The sequence below is a fragment of the Notolabrus celidotus genome, chromosome 1, assembly GCF_009762535.1.
Source record: "Notolabrus celidotus isolate fNotCel1 chromosome 1, fNotCel1.pri, whole genome shotgun sequence".
NCBI lineage: Eukaryota > Metazoa > Chordata > Actinopteri > Labriformes > Labridae > Notolabrus > Notolabrus celidotus.
The window spans coordinates 15,085,660-15,104,220 of record NC_048272.1 but is presented as its reverse complement, the minus strand read 5'-3'; the positions used below and the strand labels follow the sequence as shown (position 1 = coordinate 15,104,220).

Below are 18,561 nucleotides of genomic sequence, written 5' to 3'. Positions count from 1 at the left end.
CACTTCATGTATTATATGTCCTGGCTGAAAAAACCCCTCAGTATTTTACAGGTCAAAATAAGCTATTTCAATCAGCATTAGAGGACTCTGGGGGGGGGGGGAAAGAAGATATCAGACATGGATATAACTCGATGCAATTTTTTGAACAATCGTCTTTTTCCAGCAAATGTAATTGTTTCTTGTTTGGAAGTAGAGCTGGGCAATATTTAAAATGATGGTATCACAATGAAATACTTCAAATCAGTCGATATCGCAATAAATATCAAATCATTATTTCATTTTAATGTAAAGGCAGATTTTTGCTCCTGAGTGAAAGTTAAGGAACACAGACAGTTTGTTAGATTGTATCTGGATTTGGTTTTCTGATAAGCTTCTTGAATCCATCATTTCTGACAGTGCTAACAGGAAGCAGATATTTACTGCAACATTTTTGTGAACATTCAGTTAGTAAATTCTTATTTTTCTCAGGTTAAGTTTATGTGCATAATTTGATTTAAATTTACAACAAAAATATATAAAACTGTGTACTGTGTATCAGTTTATAGAGTATTGTTTTGAGTAGTGCACTCCCCTTTAAGATCACTAAGGGTTACAGGCAGAGTGATGTTTTTTCCCGCAGTGAAGGCATCACGGTTATTCAGTGTTCAGTTTCACTGCAGTCACTGTATACATTAAACACGTTATAAATGCACAGCAGAAGTTGTCTCTGAGCTCGTCCTTAACTCGCATCCTGAAAGTATAATTAATGAAGTGTATTAAGTTAATAGTTAACGCTGAGTCAGCACAGTGTTAGACTAACGACTCTGCTTTGAGCTGGTAGGTTTTTAGTTTTCTTCCGTGCAGTTGTTGTGTTTACATTCCTCTGCAAACGTCTTAAGCCCTGCCTACCTCTCACCCTGTGACATCATTGGCTGTTCAATGCCGTCTTGTTCTGTCTAATGTTGGGTGGCAACTAGCGTTTGAGGCTCATTAGCCTTTCCAGTAGTTGGGGGAGTGTATTTTACAGGTGTATTTATATCGATTTTCTATCGAACATTTTTTACTTATATTGAGAAAATTATAATCACAATAGTTATTGTTATCAAATTATCTCCCTGCCCTATTTCGAAGTGTGTTTCATGAAACAATAATCTCAAAGGTTAGATTGTGTGGCGGTGTTGTGCATAACAGAGAAGCCTTGGATGCAGACAAGTGAAGGAACAAAATGCACAGATATCCAAATGTCAGATATAAGTGCGGACCATGTGCATTTTATTCAGCCATGCACTTAAACACGAGAGGACGTTTGACCTCTTTGATGTGGCTGCAATGACGTCCTCATTATTTTTCATACAAAAAGAGAATAGATTAAAAAGTAGAGAAGCGAGAGGGGGGGATTGTAAAGACACATGAGACTCAGTAATAACCTTGCCAATGGCATTCATTGTCTGAATGTGTGTATGTATGTGTGTGTGTGTGTGTGTGTGTGTGTGTGTGTGTGTGTGTGTGTGTGTGTGTGTGTGTGTTGAATATATGTCCGTCTCTGTGTGTGTCAGGGTCGGCACATTGATGGTGTGGACAGGGACTGGCCAACTGAGAGGCCTTGTACACTTTGGTGTCTGTGTGGCCCCATGAAGACACACACACACACACACACACACACACACACACACACACACACACACACACACAAAGACACACAAAGACACACGTACACACACACCGAGGAGTCAAAGCATGTACACACTCGACGGACAGCTCCATGTGGAGAGGAGCTGCAAACCTCTCAGCAGGGGGTCTGGCCTGTTGCCTTCACATCACTTAGCAAACTGCTTGATTGTGAACTCGTTGGTAATAGTAATTAAATTTGTCAAGGGTGTGGGAGGAAAAAGAGCAGTAATTTAGAGGAAATTTCAGCCATAAATATGCCAGAGTGAGTGAGCATGTGCAGCCTGCATTAAAAAAAACATCAAAGGGAAGTCAAAAAAGGAAAATCTTTTTGAGGAAATCCTCATTGTGCAAAAAGGAAAATAAACTCAAAGAAAAAATCATTTAAAACATAATGTGGGGGGAGAAAAATCACGCTCCATTCTGTGTGCTGCTGCTCCTGCTGCTGTATAAATATTTCTCGCCACACAGCAGCCAATACTGAAAATGTACGATAATAATTTCATTATTTCCACATCACAATTTCATAGACTTGAAGTAAGTAGAAGCCACTATATGGCTGTAAATATTACATGAGCCAGGTCATTGAGAAAGTAATTGGCTTTTAGAGTTGGCTGATACTGCTCCACTGTCTGGGCTGAGATTTATAATGTTGACTTACAGTACAAGACAGAGAGGGTAATCACTGAGACAGTTTATCCTAAAGCTCCATCTGTCTCTCACCCTACGACATTGGGTAAGGGGTACAATTGTTTAAGGGCAAAACAGGTGTCAACCTAAATCAACTTGGACTGCTTCATGGATAAAACGGACAGACGATAGCAAGCTTGAACAAAAAATTGAAGTTTTAATCTATTGAAATTGGATTGAGGGAGGATCTCGTGCTTCATTCCAAATGCATGTTGCTGCACTTCCTTCTCATCTTTTTCTAATTCATCTTCCTCTCTCCAGGTTTTAGCCGAAATTAAATTGATTTGCATAATGAAAGGAGATCAAATTTACTGTCCAGAAGTAAAACGGGAATAAAAGAAGGACTTTGCCTCAGAGGGGCGGATGGGGTATGAGCCACAAGAGGAAGGAAGGGAGAGGTAAAAAGACAGAAACAATAAAATGCAATTATAAAGCTTCAATAAACCAGTAATCCAGCGTGTACGAAAAATACCCAGATAGGCGGTTCAAAGTGTTTTATTCGACAAAGCTATAAAGACTCATTCAAAGCCACAGTGAGCCTTACAACACCACAAATTGCCTAATCGCTGATGTTTAAAAGAGAAGGGAAAATTAGAATGTCCCCAACTGGAGTGACAGCCCCCTCTTTCTCCGTGTTATTACATTTCTAATATGCTGGTAAAGCTTGGCAACCTTTAACAAAGAATCTCATCCAATTAGTCTGTAATTTGTTACATCTCTGTTCTGGGTACCATTCTTGGGTTTGGGATTGCTTGGATTCTCATACAGCTGGGGAACAATACCCCAAATATTGACAGAAATATGACAAATTAGGGAAATAAGACCTGAATAAATGTCTGTTCTTACTTTCTGGTAACTTAAATTAGTTTTCATGTTTCGTTTGTCTTTGTTTTTTAGATGATTACATTGTATTTTCTTTGTCAAGGTTGTAGGCAAGGACTGTACTGTTTTAGAGTGGAAATAGACTGGCCTTGCTGCGTGGATCTCGCTTTACATAAACATACACACCTCTATCCACACCGAGTCAATGAGAAGAGACATGAAAGCGTCTCAGAGGATTGATATCTGTAGACCTGATGCAGTTTCTCTCCTCTCTCTTCCTCTACCCCTCTGCTGCCGTGCGGTTAATAATATATGAAGGCTAAGTCTTTATGTTGGCTTCCTCTCTTCATCGCTGAAATGTCAAGGAGAGGGTATAAAGAGAAAGTAGACTTAAAGCATAGCATACCATTTCAAGCAACTATAGGTGCTCATACCTGCACACGGGAAAGAACATATGCATGCAAATTTTTCTTTTCAGAAGATTATATTTTGGTTTTTGCCATGTCTTTACTGAGAGATAGCACAGTGTATGGATAGAGCGGGGAATGATATGCAGTAAAAGGCTAAGACTGGGAATCAAACCCATGGCTGCCATTAGGACTACATGACATTCATGACAACATGAGCAGGAATCCAAAATAAACTAAATATTTAAGCTTAAGTGCATGTTTTCATCCCATTTGATTTGTAGCGCTTTCTGTGCACCAGCTATTCTGAGATACAGAGCCCCAGGTTATTTCAATTTGACTTCACTGTAATGGTTCTACTTTGTTATCTTTTTAAGTTTGATTGTCCTGTATTACAACCAAGAGGCAACCTCCGACCGCGAGAACTGAAGCCAATCCGGAAGTCTTAAAAACTATAGTTTCTCAAGTGTCACTTGAGGCTGGCTCTGGAAGCACCGGAAACCACATACACACCAATTCAAAAAAGCTAATTTCTCAATCGGCACACGCTGTACGGGGGGGTGAATCGTTTCATAACGTGGCAATTTCGAAGATATTAAGATAACGAGTTTACCAATGAGAAGCACAGCTGACTTGATTGACAGGCGGGAACACTGTAGCTGTTGGTTAGGAGGCTCAAAGCCCGCCTCTTGACCTCAAACTCACTCTACAGCAGTCATGTTGAGTTCAGTATTTCCAATATGGCACAACAATTTGCTTCAAAACAGCACTTCAGAAACAGATGGGGACATCAGGGATACTGTGTCCATTTGTTAAACAGTCTATGATTAAAATCTACCAGAAATAAAAATTAATGTACCATAGTGTAACAACTTATTTTTACCTTTCACACACTGTAAACCTGTGATTAAAACGGTTTACTTATTAAGATGACAGATAGATTGATCTTAAATTATTAAACAAAAATGTCTTCCATTTTTCTAAATTAAATTAATGAAATGCACAAATTCACTCTTTAGAAAAGTAGTTACATAAACCCCTTGTACTAAGATGTAATAAACAAGTTGTCTTTTCACTATCATTGCTCTACCTCTCTCTTATTCTCCTCTATCCCTCTTTCGAACCCCAACTCAGTCAAGACAGATGTCTGTCAAACATTAGTCTGGATCTGCTCGAGGCTTCTGTTTAAAGGAAGTTTTTCCTTCCGCTGTAACTTACTTAATACTGCAAAGTGCTCTGCTCATGGTGGATTAAGATGAGATAGTCCAGTATGGTGGCCCTGAAGTGCAAATCACAACTGCATATCAGAAAACACTACAGCAAATCAGAAAACACTATGGCAAATCAAAAAACACAACGGCAAATCAAAAAACACAACAGCAAATCAAAAAACACAACGGCAAATCAGAAAACACTATGGCAAATCAAAAAACACAATGGCAAATCAGAAAACACAACGGCAATTAAAAAAACACAATGGCAAATCAGAAAACACAACCGCAAATCAAAAAACACAACGGCATTAACCAAACTGGAAGAAGAAGGTACCCTCCAGGGACATGACTCGTCACTGATTGGACTGAGTGTACCTACTTCTTCTGGTGCCGTTGTGTTTTTGATTTGCCGTTGTGTTTTTTGTTTTGCCATAGTCAGGGTTCCCACGCGTCCTGGAAAACCTGGAAAACAGTTGACCAGTTTTCCAGTACTGGAAAACACCTGGAAATGGGAGAAAAAGTCAAATGTCCTGGAAAATCACATATAGTCCTGGAAAATTATTCCTACATGGCTGCGTGCGACCTGACCCGATTAACAAAACACATCCCCATTCATTGAAAGTTGAGTGCATTGAGCTCAATTACTGTACTCTAGCTGGGGGGGAACCATAGCGTAGGATTAGGGTTAGGGTTAGGATTAGGGTTAGGATTAGGATTAGGGTTAGGGTTAGGATTAGGGTTAGGATTAGGATTAGGGTTAGGATTAGGGGTAGGATTAGGATTAGGGTTATGATTAGGGTTAGGATTAGGGTTAGGGTTAGGATTAGGATTAGGGTTAGGATTAGGGTTAGGGTTAGTGTTAGGATTAGGGTTGTGATTAGGGTTAGGGTTATGATTAGGATTAGGGTTAGGGTTACGATTATGGTTAGGGTTAGGGTTAGGATTAGGGTTAGGGTTAGGATTAGGATTAGGGTTAGGATTAGGGTTAGGATTAGGGTTAGGGCTAGGATTAGGGTTAGGATTAGGGGTGGGATTAGGATTAGGGTTGTGATTAGGGTTAGGGTTGTGATTAGGGTTAGGATTAGGATTAGGGTTAGGATTAGGATTAGGGTTAGGGTTAGGATTGTGATTAGGGTTAGGGTTATGATTAGGATTAGGGTTAGGATTAGGGTTATGATTAGGGTTAGGATTAGGGTTAGGGTTAGGATTAGGATTAGGGTTAGGATTAGGGTTAGGGTTAGTGTTAGGATTAGGGTTGTGATTAGGGTTAGGGTTATGATTAGGATTAGGGTTAGGGTTACGATTATGGTTAGGGTTAGGGTTAGGATTAGGGTTAGGGTTAGGATTAGGATTAGGGTTAGGATTAGGGTTAGGATTAGGGTTAGGGCTAGGATTAGGGTTAGGATTAGGGGTGGGATTAGGATTAGGGTTGTGATTAGGGTTAGGGTTGTGATTAGGGTTAGGATTAGGATTAGGGTTAGGATTAGGATTAGGGTTAGGGTTAGGATTGTGATTAGGGTTAGGGTTATGATTAGGATTAGGGTTAGGGTTAGGGTTAAGATTATGGTTAGGGTTAGGATTAGGGTTAGGGTTAGGGTTAGGGTTAGGATTAGGGTTAGGGTTATGATTAGGGTTAGGGTTAGGATTAGGGTTAGGGTTAGGATTAGGGTTAGGATTAGGGTTATGATTAGGGTTATGATTAGGGTTAGGGTTAGGGTTAGGGTTATGATTAGGGTTAGGGTTGTGATTAGGGTTACGGTTAGGGTTGTGATTAGGGTTAGGATAAGGGTTAGGGTTAGGGTTAGGATTAGGGTTAGGATTAGGGTTATGATTAGGGTTAGGGTTAGGGTTAGGTTTAGGGTTAGGATTAGGGTTAGGGTTAGGGTTATGATTAGGGTTAGGGTTAGAGTTAGGGTTAGGGTTAGGATTAGGGTTAGGGTTAGGATTGTGATTAGGGTTAGGGTTATGATTAGGGTTAGGGTTAGGATTAGGGTTAGGGTTATGATTAGGGTTAGGGTTAGGGTTGTGATTAGGGTTACGGTTAGGGTTGTGATTAGGGTTAGGATTAGGGTTAGGGTTAGGATTAGGGTTAGGGTTATGATTAGGGTTACGGTTAGGGTTGTGATTAGGGTTAGGATTAGGGTTAGGGTTAGAACTAAACTTAAGCAAACAGAACCAGAACCAAACCAAAGCTAACCCAACCAGAACCGAACCAGAACTGAACCAGAACCCTACCAGAACTGAACCAGAACCGAACCAGATCCGAACTGAACCGAACCAGATCCGTACCAGAACCCAACCAGAACCGTACCAGAACCGAACCAGAACCGAACCAGAACCGACCTGAACCGAACAGAACCGAACCAGAACCGAACTGAAGCAGAACCATACCAGAACCGAACCAGAACCGTACCAGAACCGAACTGAACCGAAACAGAAGCCTACCAGAACCGAACCAGAACCGAACCAGAAGCAAACCAGACCTGAACCAGAACCATACCAGAACTGAACCAGAACCGTACCAGAACCGAACCAGAACCGTACCAGAACCGAACCAGAACCGAACCAGAGCCGTACCAGAACCGAACCAGAACCGAACCAGAACCGAACCAGAACCGAACTGAAGCAGAACCATACCAGAACCGAACCAGAACCGTATCAGAACCGAACCAGAACCGAACCAGAACCGTACCAGAACCGAACCAGAACCGAACCAGAACCGTACCAGAACCGAACCAGAGCAGAACCTAACCCGAACCGAACCAGAACCGAACTCAAGCAAACAGAACCAGAACCAAACTCAAGCAAACAGAACCAGAACCAAACTCAAGCAAACAGAACCAGAACCAACTCAAGTAAACAGAAACAGAACCAACTCAAGCAAACAGAACCAGAACCAAACTCGAGCAAACATTATTAACGTCCTCAGGTTGGCATCGAGAAAAATCTGATGAGTCAGCTTTGATGGGCTGATCCGATTTCTCCTCACAGTGAGTATTTGCCGTGGTTTTTAAGAAGACTCTCTGAAGGAACAGATGAAGCCAGGATACACAGCCTCCCCTCCATCACCGGCCGCCATGCTGACCAATCAAAACAAAGTTCTGCTGTGAGCAGAGCTTGGGCTGAGCACTGTGAGAGCTAAGACGCGAAAGGAAGTCGGCTCTCTCTTGATGCAACCGGCTCTTTTGATTCACTATAAAGCATCGGCTCTCAGAGCCGCAGCTTTTGATCATGACACATCACTAATGTGCTTAATCTGTGTTACAGTTAGGAGGGGGCCTTGGACAATTTTCTCACCTGTAAGGGGTCCCTGGCTCCAAAAAGTTTGAGAACCCCTGCTCTAGCTAGTAGGAGTGCAAATTCCAGATAGTGAAAACAAACGGAACAAAAAGAGCGACACAGCTGCACAGAAACTCCACGTTTTAGACATCGCTGATCATAATAGACATCGCCATGCAGGAAGACAGTTTACATTTTTTTAAATCTCTGAGAGATCTTCAAATGCAGAGTGCGTCTTTACACCGGTGCAATTTTTTCAGAGTTTACGGTAACTCAAATAAAAAAACATGACATTTGCTTTGTTTTATATCGACCACTTAGCAGGATGAATATCATGATTAAGCAGGTATATTTTGAGTCTGAGTTGAGTTGAGAAACATTTGTGGCCATTTTTGTCATTCAGTTCTATTTAGGTCAATCAATGCACTGATCCTCTGATTATTATTAATATTTCTTTATTTCAGTAAGGCAGCTTCCTGATTCCTTTGCAGGCTCTTTTGTTTTTTTCTTAGCTCATTTTATATTTTTTGAGAAAAGAGAAAGCTGAGATGAGAGTTGCCCATCATTGTTACTTGGTTGCACTAATAAAGTGAAGTGCTGTACATCTGTGGTTGCATTATTCTATAATCAATTTGCCATAATTTTTAAGTATGAAAGAGATGATTTCATTGATAGCCATAGAATGCATGTCTTTCAATGGAGACTTCCACTGAGAGGAACATATTAGACTATTTAGGAACTGAATTAGGAACTAAATTTAGACTGTCATACCAGCTTGATCATCAATGAAAATGTCCTGGAAGTGTCCTGGAGAATGATCTCTTGAAAAGAGTGGGAACCCTGCGTTGTGTTTTTTGATTTGCCGTTGTGTTTTCTGTTTTGCCGTTGTGTTTTCTGTTTTGCCGTTGTGTTTTTTGATTTGCCGTTGTGTTTTCTGTTTTGCCGTTGTGTTTTCTGTTTTGCCGTTGTGTTTTTTGATTTGCCGTTGTGTTTTCTGTTTTGCGGTTGTGTTTTCTGTTTTGCGGTTGTGTTTTTTGTTTTGCCGTTGTGTTTTCTGATTTGCCGTTGTGTTTTGCACTTCAGGGCCACCGTAGTCCTGTCAGTAAGAGGGGACTGGATTGTATCCTGTCTTGATATTGGGTCTTTGTTAATGATTTAACATAGAGTACAGTCTAGACCTGCAATGTTTGTAAAAGCGTTTTGAGATAATGTTTGTTGTGATATGGTCCTATATAAATAAAGATTAATTGATTGATTGATTGATTGATTGATTGATTGATTGATTGATTGAAGACAAAACAAATGGAAAAATGGGACTGATAACAAACACAAGAGTATTGCTACTGTGGTCTAAGGGCAAGTTTAGACCACCGTAGCAATACTCTTGTGTTTGTTATCAGTCCTTGTGTTGACACAAATACCACAAAAATAATCTAACCTACTAGCCACTGCCAGTTAACTACACATTTTTCACACTCAGATGCGGCCAAAGCATCACAAACAACACAAGTACGCACGGCTAAATCCTCAGTAAGGTATATTTTTCACACTATACTGAGCCCATACAAAAACAATGGAAAAAGCCAGCATTAAATATAAATCAAAACCAGCCTCAGGCCTGATTGATGCTTAGTGCCATGTAGCTATGAGGGAACGGTGGCAGCACCGGAAGTAATGCCACACTCACTCACCTGCAGCGAACAGACAGTCCAACAAACTCCTTTGGACACGGCCGAATGGAGACGCATTAAGTCCGAAACCCGTCTCAGCAGCTTGGAAGGAACATCTTGGCAGTGAAGAAAGAAAAGTCCACACATCAACTCTGTGGTGACGCAGTAAAGACCAATGGCGATGCAGTCGTGTCTCTCTGGAAGGCGCATCAAGAGAAGTCACTTTACGCGACGCGCGGTCTATGCGCTCAAGCTCCACAGTTCACTCATAAAATAGACCGTACTTGCATTAGCTTGCACGCTAATAGGTAGTATCCAAGAAGGTTACAGTTAGCTCTCACAAACACAGTATTGAATAAAGCTGAAGGCCGTTATGCACACTTCCCCAGCAAAAAGTCAGGCACTAATTAAGCTTTTTGTTAACTTTTAAGGTATGTAATGGCTTGTCTTATGCTACAAAAAGGACGCACACATGATGGGGTGGGGAGAGTTTGCACACTTTGCTTCCAGTCGCGACTTTAGTTTGCCCCGCCCCTTGACCAATCATAGTTAAAGAAACGTGACGTCTCTAACTGATCCATTAGAGGCAGGTAACAAAATACACATTAAAATGAACATGATAGTCTGTCCTACCTCTTATTGAGGGATTGTGCAAATCAAACAAACAATAGAAAGATCATGTTCTTAAAGTGACATAGCCTACTATTTTAGTAACTGTTTCTACTATTAGGTAAGTCTTAACTCTGGAGTGTATCTGTGTGTTAAGGGAAAGAAACTAAGAAAATAACAAAAAACCCTTTCAGTAATATCAAAGTTTGTTATCATAAATCATAATACAGTTGTTTCACAAATCCCATCTCTCATAGTTTATATCTACTGCATAGTACAGCTCCACCCAACACTTAAAATACCCCTAAAAGTCACCAAAATGGTAGCTGCTGGTCATCAATACATTGGGTGAAACTGACATGACACACAGAGGGACATCAGCACTTCCTCAATTCACCTCAGTAAGGTTTTGCAAACTGAAATATATTTAATTCTTGGTTTATTGAATAAAAAAATTCCAGTCACAACTGATGTGAGCTTGGTTAAAAAAACAGTTTGGCAAGGTGTCCCATGTCATGCAAATCAAAAGCCTAGAAACTGACAATCAGTGCTCTGCAGAGTTCAAACTCTACTCTTTATAGTCACTGAGCTTACTTGGAGCCTCTGCCAAGGGGATAGCAAAAGAACCAGGTACCATTCACAACTTTTGCCAATAGAAAACCATGCAATCATGTCGAGCTGGCTGACCATGCAATGGAAATGGAGAAGTAGTAAGACGCTGATTGAGAAAATGGGTTTCCAGGGCTTTTAAATAAACCATGTCCACTATATTTCTATTTTTTTTTTCTACTGTCTAATTTAAGAACTCCACAGGAGGAAATCATTTTAACTTCCCAAAGAGTGCAGGAACTTCATGTTACCTGTAGATTATAGAAATTAAAGCATTTTAAGAGGAGGGTGAAAATCTACATTGCACATGGTGGTGATTTTGTATGCTGATTCTGATATATTTTAGACTCATGTCGATTTTATAAGGCCGATAAAGTAAAGCAAATACCAAATTGAGTATTTGATATTTTTCCATTCCTCCCTCAGAATTAAATGACATGCAGCAAGGACGACGTGTTGAAAATGGGTTTAGATAAACTATCAGAGATTATAAATGAAATAAATAATTTAAGTGTACATTAAAATTCCAAATGTTTGACATTTTAGGAGATAGGCTTATTTGCTCTCTAGCCATGAATTAGATAAGCATGCATATCTCAAAGGCAAACACAATAATCACTATTAGGAGCATTTAGCTGTGTTGCCTGGCAACTCATTGCAATAGCAAGACTCCAGGAAGTAACTCTGATAAACCACAGGGGGAAAAAACATGATTTAACCTTGTGTTCTTTACCTATTGCTAAAAAAAAAAATTGTGAACGGGCATGCTTCAGAGTTGTTGGTAAGACGTTTGCTATTTTGGAACAAACATGCAGATAAGATTGTTATACCACTTTTTTTTTGTCTTTGAGCTAAGCTAACTGGTTGAAGGTTGTATCGCTTTAAATTTGACAAACAGACAGTGTGATATTGCACTTTTAGTGGGCCCATAGATTGTTTAAACATGGATGGAGTCTGTGACGTCACCCATTGGTTACTGAAGAGGCATTTATGGCAGTCACCATGTTGGGAATGCTAGAAACTAGCAAAGAGTTGGGGATGATTTGTACTCTAAACCTCTGGGCAAACAGCTAAAACATGACTGTCAGTCAAATCATACAAATCTATGCATGACTGTTAGCCTTAATTGAATCAAAATGGATGAGTTGTTGGAAAATGTTCCCTCATGCAGTGTGAACCAACAAAGAAATTAACTATTCAGACTTATACTGCTGTTTTCATCTGGCTGTACAATACCGTTCAAAAGTTTGGGGTCACCCAGACAATTTTGTGTTTTCCATGAAAACTCACACTTTATTTATTAAATGAGTTACAAAATGAATAGAAAATATAGTCAAGACATTGAAAATGTTAGAAATAATGATTTTTAGTTGAAATAATAATTTTGTCCTTCAAACTTTGCTTTCATCAAAGAATGTTCCCTTTGCAGCAACTACAGCATTGCAGACCTTTGGCATTCTAGCTGTTAAGTTGTTGAGGAAATCTGAAGAAATTTCACCCCATGCTTCCTGAAGCACCTCCCACAAGTTGGATTGGCTTGATTGGCACTTCTTGCGTACCATACGGTCAAGCTGCTCCCACAACAGCTCAATGGGGTTGAGATCTGGTGACTGCGCTGTCCACTCCACTACAGACAGAATACCAGCTGCCTGCTTCTTCCCTAAATAGTTCTTGCATAATTTGAAGGTGTGCTTTGGGTCATTGTCCTGTTGTAGGAGGAAATTGGCTCCAATCAAGCGCTGTCCACAGGGTATGGCATGGCGTTGCAAAATTGAGTGATAGCCTTCATTATTCAAAATCCCTTTTATCTTGTACAAATCTCCCACTTTGCCTGCACCAAAGCAGACCTCCACCATGCTTAACAGATGGCGTCAGGCACTCTTCCAGCATCTTTTCACTTGTTCTGCATCTCACAAATATTCTTCTGTGTGATCCAAACACCTCAAACTTTGATTCGTCCGTCCGTACTTTTTTCCAATTTTCCTCTGTCCAATGTCTGTGTTCTTTTGCACATACTAATCTTTTCCTTTTATTGGCCAGTCTCAGATATGGCTTTTTCTTTGCCACTCTGCCTAGAAGGCCAGCATCCCAGAGTCGCCTCTTCACTGTAGACGTTGACACTGGCGTTTTGCGGGTACCATTTAATGAAGCTGCCAGTTCAGGACCTGTGAGGCGTCTATTTCTCAAACTAGAGACTCTACTGTACGTGTCTTCTTGCTCAGTTGTGCACCGGGGCCTCCCACTTCTCTTTCTACTCTGGTTAGAGCCTGTTTGTGCTGTTCTCTGAAGGGAGTAGTACACATCGTTGTAGGAAATGTTCAGTTTCTTGGAAATTTCTTGCATGGAATAGCCTTAATTTCTAAGAACAAGAATAGACTGTCGAGTTTCATATGAAAGTTCTCTCTTTCTGGCCATTTTGAGAGTATAATCAAACCCACAAATGTGATGTTCCAGATACTCAACTAGCTCAAAGAAAGGCCAGTTTTATTGCTTCTCTAACCAGCAAAACCGTTTTCAGCTGTGCTAACGTAACTGCACAAGGGTTTTCAAGGTGTTTCTAATCATCCATTAGCTTTCTAACGCGATTAGCAAACACAATGTACTATTAGAACACTGGAGTGATGGTTTCTGGAAATGAGCCTCTATACACCTATGTAGACATTCCATTAAAAACCAGACGTTTGCAGCTAGAATAGTCATTTATCACATTAACAATGTATAGAGTGTATTTCTAATTAATTGAATGTTATCTTCATTGAAAAAAACTGTGCATTTCTTTCAAAAATAAGGACATTTCTAAGTGACCCCAAATTTTTGAACGGTAGTGTATATGTCTCTTTATGCTGTAAAAACTGTCATTTTAACATGACTATGACTGAAGATCCCTGGTTTTTGGAGCCAGCCCCAAGTGGACACACGAGGAACTGCAGCTTCTTTGCACTTCCACGTTGATGTTACATCACTGGAGGGTACTACTTATTTGGACCAAAGTTTTAAAAGTGAGTGGGGCTTGTGTTGCAAGACTTGTGCTTCTCACCTGGCTTTACCACAGTGCTGCACTAACACATACCGAGCAGTCAGACAACCACTTTCACACTCACCCTCACTCCTACAGCTTGCAGTGTTTCTAATTTACTGGACCTGCAGGTGTTTGGACTGTGTGAGGATACCTGCAACAACATGTGGAGAACATGCAGACTCTTCACAGAAACACCCCTGTTATCTGGCTGTAAAATGACAATGCTAACCCCTAAGCTCCTCCTGCTGCCCTTGAGTGTATTACTATTTATTTTCATTACACAGGATCTCTTCCTTTTCTAATTAAAGGACATAGCCCATAACTAGATTAGGGGTTCTCTTATTAATGCAGGCACATGTGATTTCTAATGAAAGAGTGAGGCTGAGGCGGTCGTTTGATGGTTCTCTCGAGTCCATTGTTGAAGCACCCTCTTCAGAGACTCAAGCCCCTTTTATTGAGATGACCTTATAACATATTGTGCTCATGAATAGCAATGAATCGTAACAGGGCTGATGAAATTTCTATTAACAAAGTCATGGCAAGTTTTCTGACAACACAATGCTCATTTATGTGAGACACAAAACACCCCTTGCATAACTTTTCCCTTTATCTCCGCAGCATCTGTCGAGCCAAACACCATTTTATGACCAGTTTTTGCATGAGTGTGAAAACAAAATGCTGGCAAGGGTGTGAAACTGGCAGAAAAAACTTGTTTATCAGGGTTTTGCAAGCATTTTATAGAGTTTTTCCACCATTGTTATTGTATATTGAACACCAATTCAAGTGATTGGTCATTGTTGTTATCTGCAGGGCCACTGTGAATGTTTGAATAGTCAATCAAGAGGCAGGGTGCAAAAAAACATTTAGCACTACATACATAAAAACTAATCATACCCCAGAAATTGCATCCAAAACAAGAACAGCAACAACCAGATGATTTAAAGTGGCGAGGCGAGAAAAAGCATGCTCTAAAGACAAACTTCAAGAAACACAACAAGACTGCTCTACCTTTAACCTTGAATGGTTCTGTACTTTGTCAACCCTGAGCTGAATTATGATCTCCATTTAGAGGACGATTGATCCAGCCGGGGCAAGAAATTGTGGAGGATAGTGGGAGAACCCCTCCGCATGTGGTGATAAATGCTCCATCTATGTCCTCCTACCAATACATAGAGGAGGATATAGTATGGCTGGAGGCATGAGAGAGTCAGTGTAACTCCCTGTGGGAAAAGAGACCCGTGCCAGAAACACCTCCCAGTGGAGCGATCAAATACCTGGACACCCATTAATTAATCCATAAATCTGGAGTGTGAACATCACTGATAAAGTGCTGAATGTTCAATAAGACAACTTTTGACATACAGGTAGAGATCTGTAAGTCTCTTTTACAAGGTGCTGTTAAAAAGGTTGTATTATTAGTATTCTTCCGGTGTCGCAGGTCCGGGATCAGGATCTGCTTCGTTCCTGCTGCACGGGGCTTGAAGGGCAAACAAAAGTAGCCTTTTGTTGTGAGGGTGTATGATGGCATCAAAACATGATTGTCTCTCGCTTTTTTGACTGTGACATTTTCTTTCATTTTGTTTTTATTTAAAGGTTGGTGCCTCAAGGGGGGCTCCTGTTAGGTGATAAAGAGGTTTTCCTTTGAAAATATTTACATAGATGTGTTGATGCTTGATGTCAGCTCAGTGGTGATGTTCATATGGAGGGAGGCATGATTGTGCAGCTCTACCAGAGACAGCAGGGCCAAACAACAAAAAAAGGTTTCAGAGGATGAAAAATGAGAGTAAATCAAGCTATCTTTCAACTGTGTTAACTCTGTTGTTAAATTGTTGGTTTTAATTCCAACAAAGCAAAAAAGATTCTGATGGTTTGTCAGGAAGTAGAATCAATCAGTCATTATTGATATCTTGCCAAATTATAACAAATGTTAGTTCAAGATACTTTACAAAAGGAGCAGGCCTCGCCTGTATTCTTTGTATTATAGTATTTAAAGACACCCAATATCATGTGAAAATAAGATTGAATCTCATCACAATCCATGATGAGCAAGGAAGGAAAGAGATGGATCAAAACAGACAACAACATCAACACCTAAAGCCTTAATTATACTTATAAAATCTAAGCCCTAGCATACGCTTAATCCTGTACCTGCAGAGAAGCCTATAAACATATCTCAACATACACCACCTCAAAAATGTGGCCACGCATCAAACCAACTGAAATATTAGACCAAAAACCCTGTGATTGCCTGGCCGGGTGGCATTGCATTTCCTGCTTTTCCAACATTTCCTTCAACGCCGCCTACACTGATTCAGCGTTAGTACATTTTGTCTCCTCCAGCGTCTCCTCTCTTTTATTCTTTGCAATAATTGTAGCATGATAAACTGCTGCTCAACATTTATCTGCTCCAACTCCAACATAACTCGCCTTGATATCATGTGCACAAACAAGCAGAGAATGTAGCGGAACCAGAAACTGGTGATATGAATAGCTTAGAAATCGCACTGCTGACTAGCGTTTAGATTAAGTATTGCAAAGTGGTGCGGACACTCCAACACAACAAGTATGTAGTATGTATGACGGCATAGGCTACTACAGCATAGCTACAGTATCAAGATAATGAAGCAGTATAAACCAGGCTTTATACATTGTCAATAATACTAACAACAAGTGCAACTTTTGCAGGAACAGCAAAGTAATTATAAAAAATAACCTCATATGAAGCACTTTTCAAGTTTTTAAATTTCTAATCACATCTACTAATACGTTTTTATAAAACATAGCTGTTGTAGCTTCTCAAAGAAAACTGTTTGCTGATAATCTTTTGTTTTATATTGTTGTTATCTCATCCTAATTCTGAAAAGAGTGCTGCTACAGATTTCTGCCCCCTGATTTTGTATGTTACCATCATGTAAAAACCGTCCTATACCTCTCTCCTCATGCATCTCAAAGTGTGAAATGATAACTTCACAGCGCCCACACAAGCGACATGTTAAGAGACTTTACAGCGCTCTAATGTCATATACATTGGACAGTATACTGAGGCCTTGGTGAGATGTCCTCTTATTTAAAGTGACAGATGCGGTATGTGGTAACACAGAGAGCATCAAATCAATCGTCTGTAACACTCAGAATAAGTTATAGGAGTCACTGCTGACCTCTAAATCAAGTCTGAACACCTTAGATCTACAGCTGTAACACCCAAAGGAGCAGCTTTAGGAATATTTACACTAGATATTTTAGCAGGAGGGACATCTTTAGTTGGTTCTTTTGTTACGCTTAAAACTTTAGAGCTGTAGGGATGAGTCATATAATCACACAAAGGGAATCATATTTGAATTGTGTTAAGAGTGATTTTGTCCAGTCGGAGCTGCTCAGAAGGTATCAGAGGGAGAGATCATAAATAATGAACATGTTTAATATTTGCGACTAGAAATCCTGTAGTGTGTGGGATGCTCCAAGAGGAGCCGAGCACGCACAGTGTGTAATGTCACAAGTACCGGCGCAAAAGCCAATCAAGACGCAAGCTGACTCAGATGACTGACGTAAGAGGAAGTAAAAACAAACAAAAACATGGCGCCGGCAAAAACTCACTGCTGTAATGAATACAACTCGCGCCCTAATGCATACAGCCCACATTCCCGCCGTCTCCATGACTTTTTCCATAATCGTTTTTGTTTTTTGTGTGTTTTTTTGGAAAGTATACAAACTATAAGATCAAAAGAGAAAGATCTTGTGCGATCTTTTGTTGTCATCAAGTGTGTGGTCTCTAAATGTGTGAAGGTTTGAAGAATCCTGTAATGTGTGCCAGCCTTTAGCTGTTAAATATAATGAATGAAGCCCTTGCTGATGTTTGAATGCTCGGACCTCACCAGTCACGTGACATTCCAGCTTCGACACAAGCTCCAACATTTTTTGATTGAAGCAGGGTCAGAATCTTCAGAGCTTTGGTATCATCTTTATCCCTTGGGTCCAAACTGGCCATGCTAAAAAAGAGGAAAGAAATACTGGAAGACAGAGAAGTGTAGTTAGAAACAAAACTTCATCAATTAGTGATAAATATATTCAACAAACACTTAAAGAGGCAAAGGAGTATCTGTAGCTCCCTCATACTCACCTTTTTGTTCATTACACAGCAACAAAAAGACAACCTTTTAGAAACGTGGAAAAACGCTGCAGAGAGGGGGTTAAAGAGGCTTCACATTGACATAAATGCGTGTGATTATCTTTCAGTTTGATTTAATGCAAAAAATAAAATTCACTACAGTTCCTTAAACATCGATTTGAGCTTAAGAACACCTACTGCGCTCACAATCCGCAGGGCCATCTTGTTAAGAGTGCATAGCAGGATGGCTGTTAAGTGACATAAATGATACATTTAAAGCACAGTGCCGTCTCTTTTAACAGTGGCAAAAACACCCTCTCTTGAACTAGACATCATGTAAAAATAGAAAAAGAAGGGCTTGAAATTCAGAAAGTGCCCGTATGACTCACAAACATAGTGTTTTTATCCATTACATGACCCCTGGCTGCTGGAGATGTTGGTTTTCAGGCTCACTTGTCAGTCAAACTATATCACTTGTTCACTTGCTGCA

At 40.2% G+C, this 18,561-nt stretch overlaps 1 long non-coding RNA gene across 1 annotated transcript in view; it reads right to left on the bottom strand.

Moving 5' to 3' along the window:
- The window catches only part of LOC117829992, a 123,895-nt gene extending 113,662 nt beyond the window's left edge, over positions 1-10,233 (bottom strand). The window contains exon 1 of the long non-coding RNA XR_004634718.1: positions 9,751-10,233. This is a non-coding gene — a long non-coding RNA (uncharacterized LOC117829992). The remainder of the gene's footprint in view (positions 1-9,750) is intronic.
- Between the last annotated feature and the right edge of the window lie 8,328 nt (positions 10,234-18,561).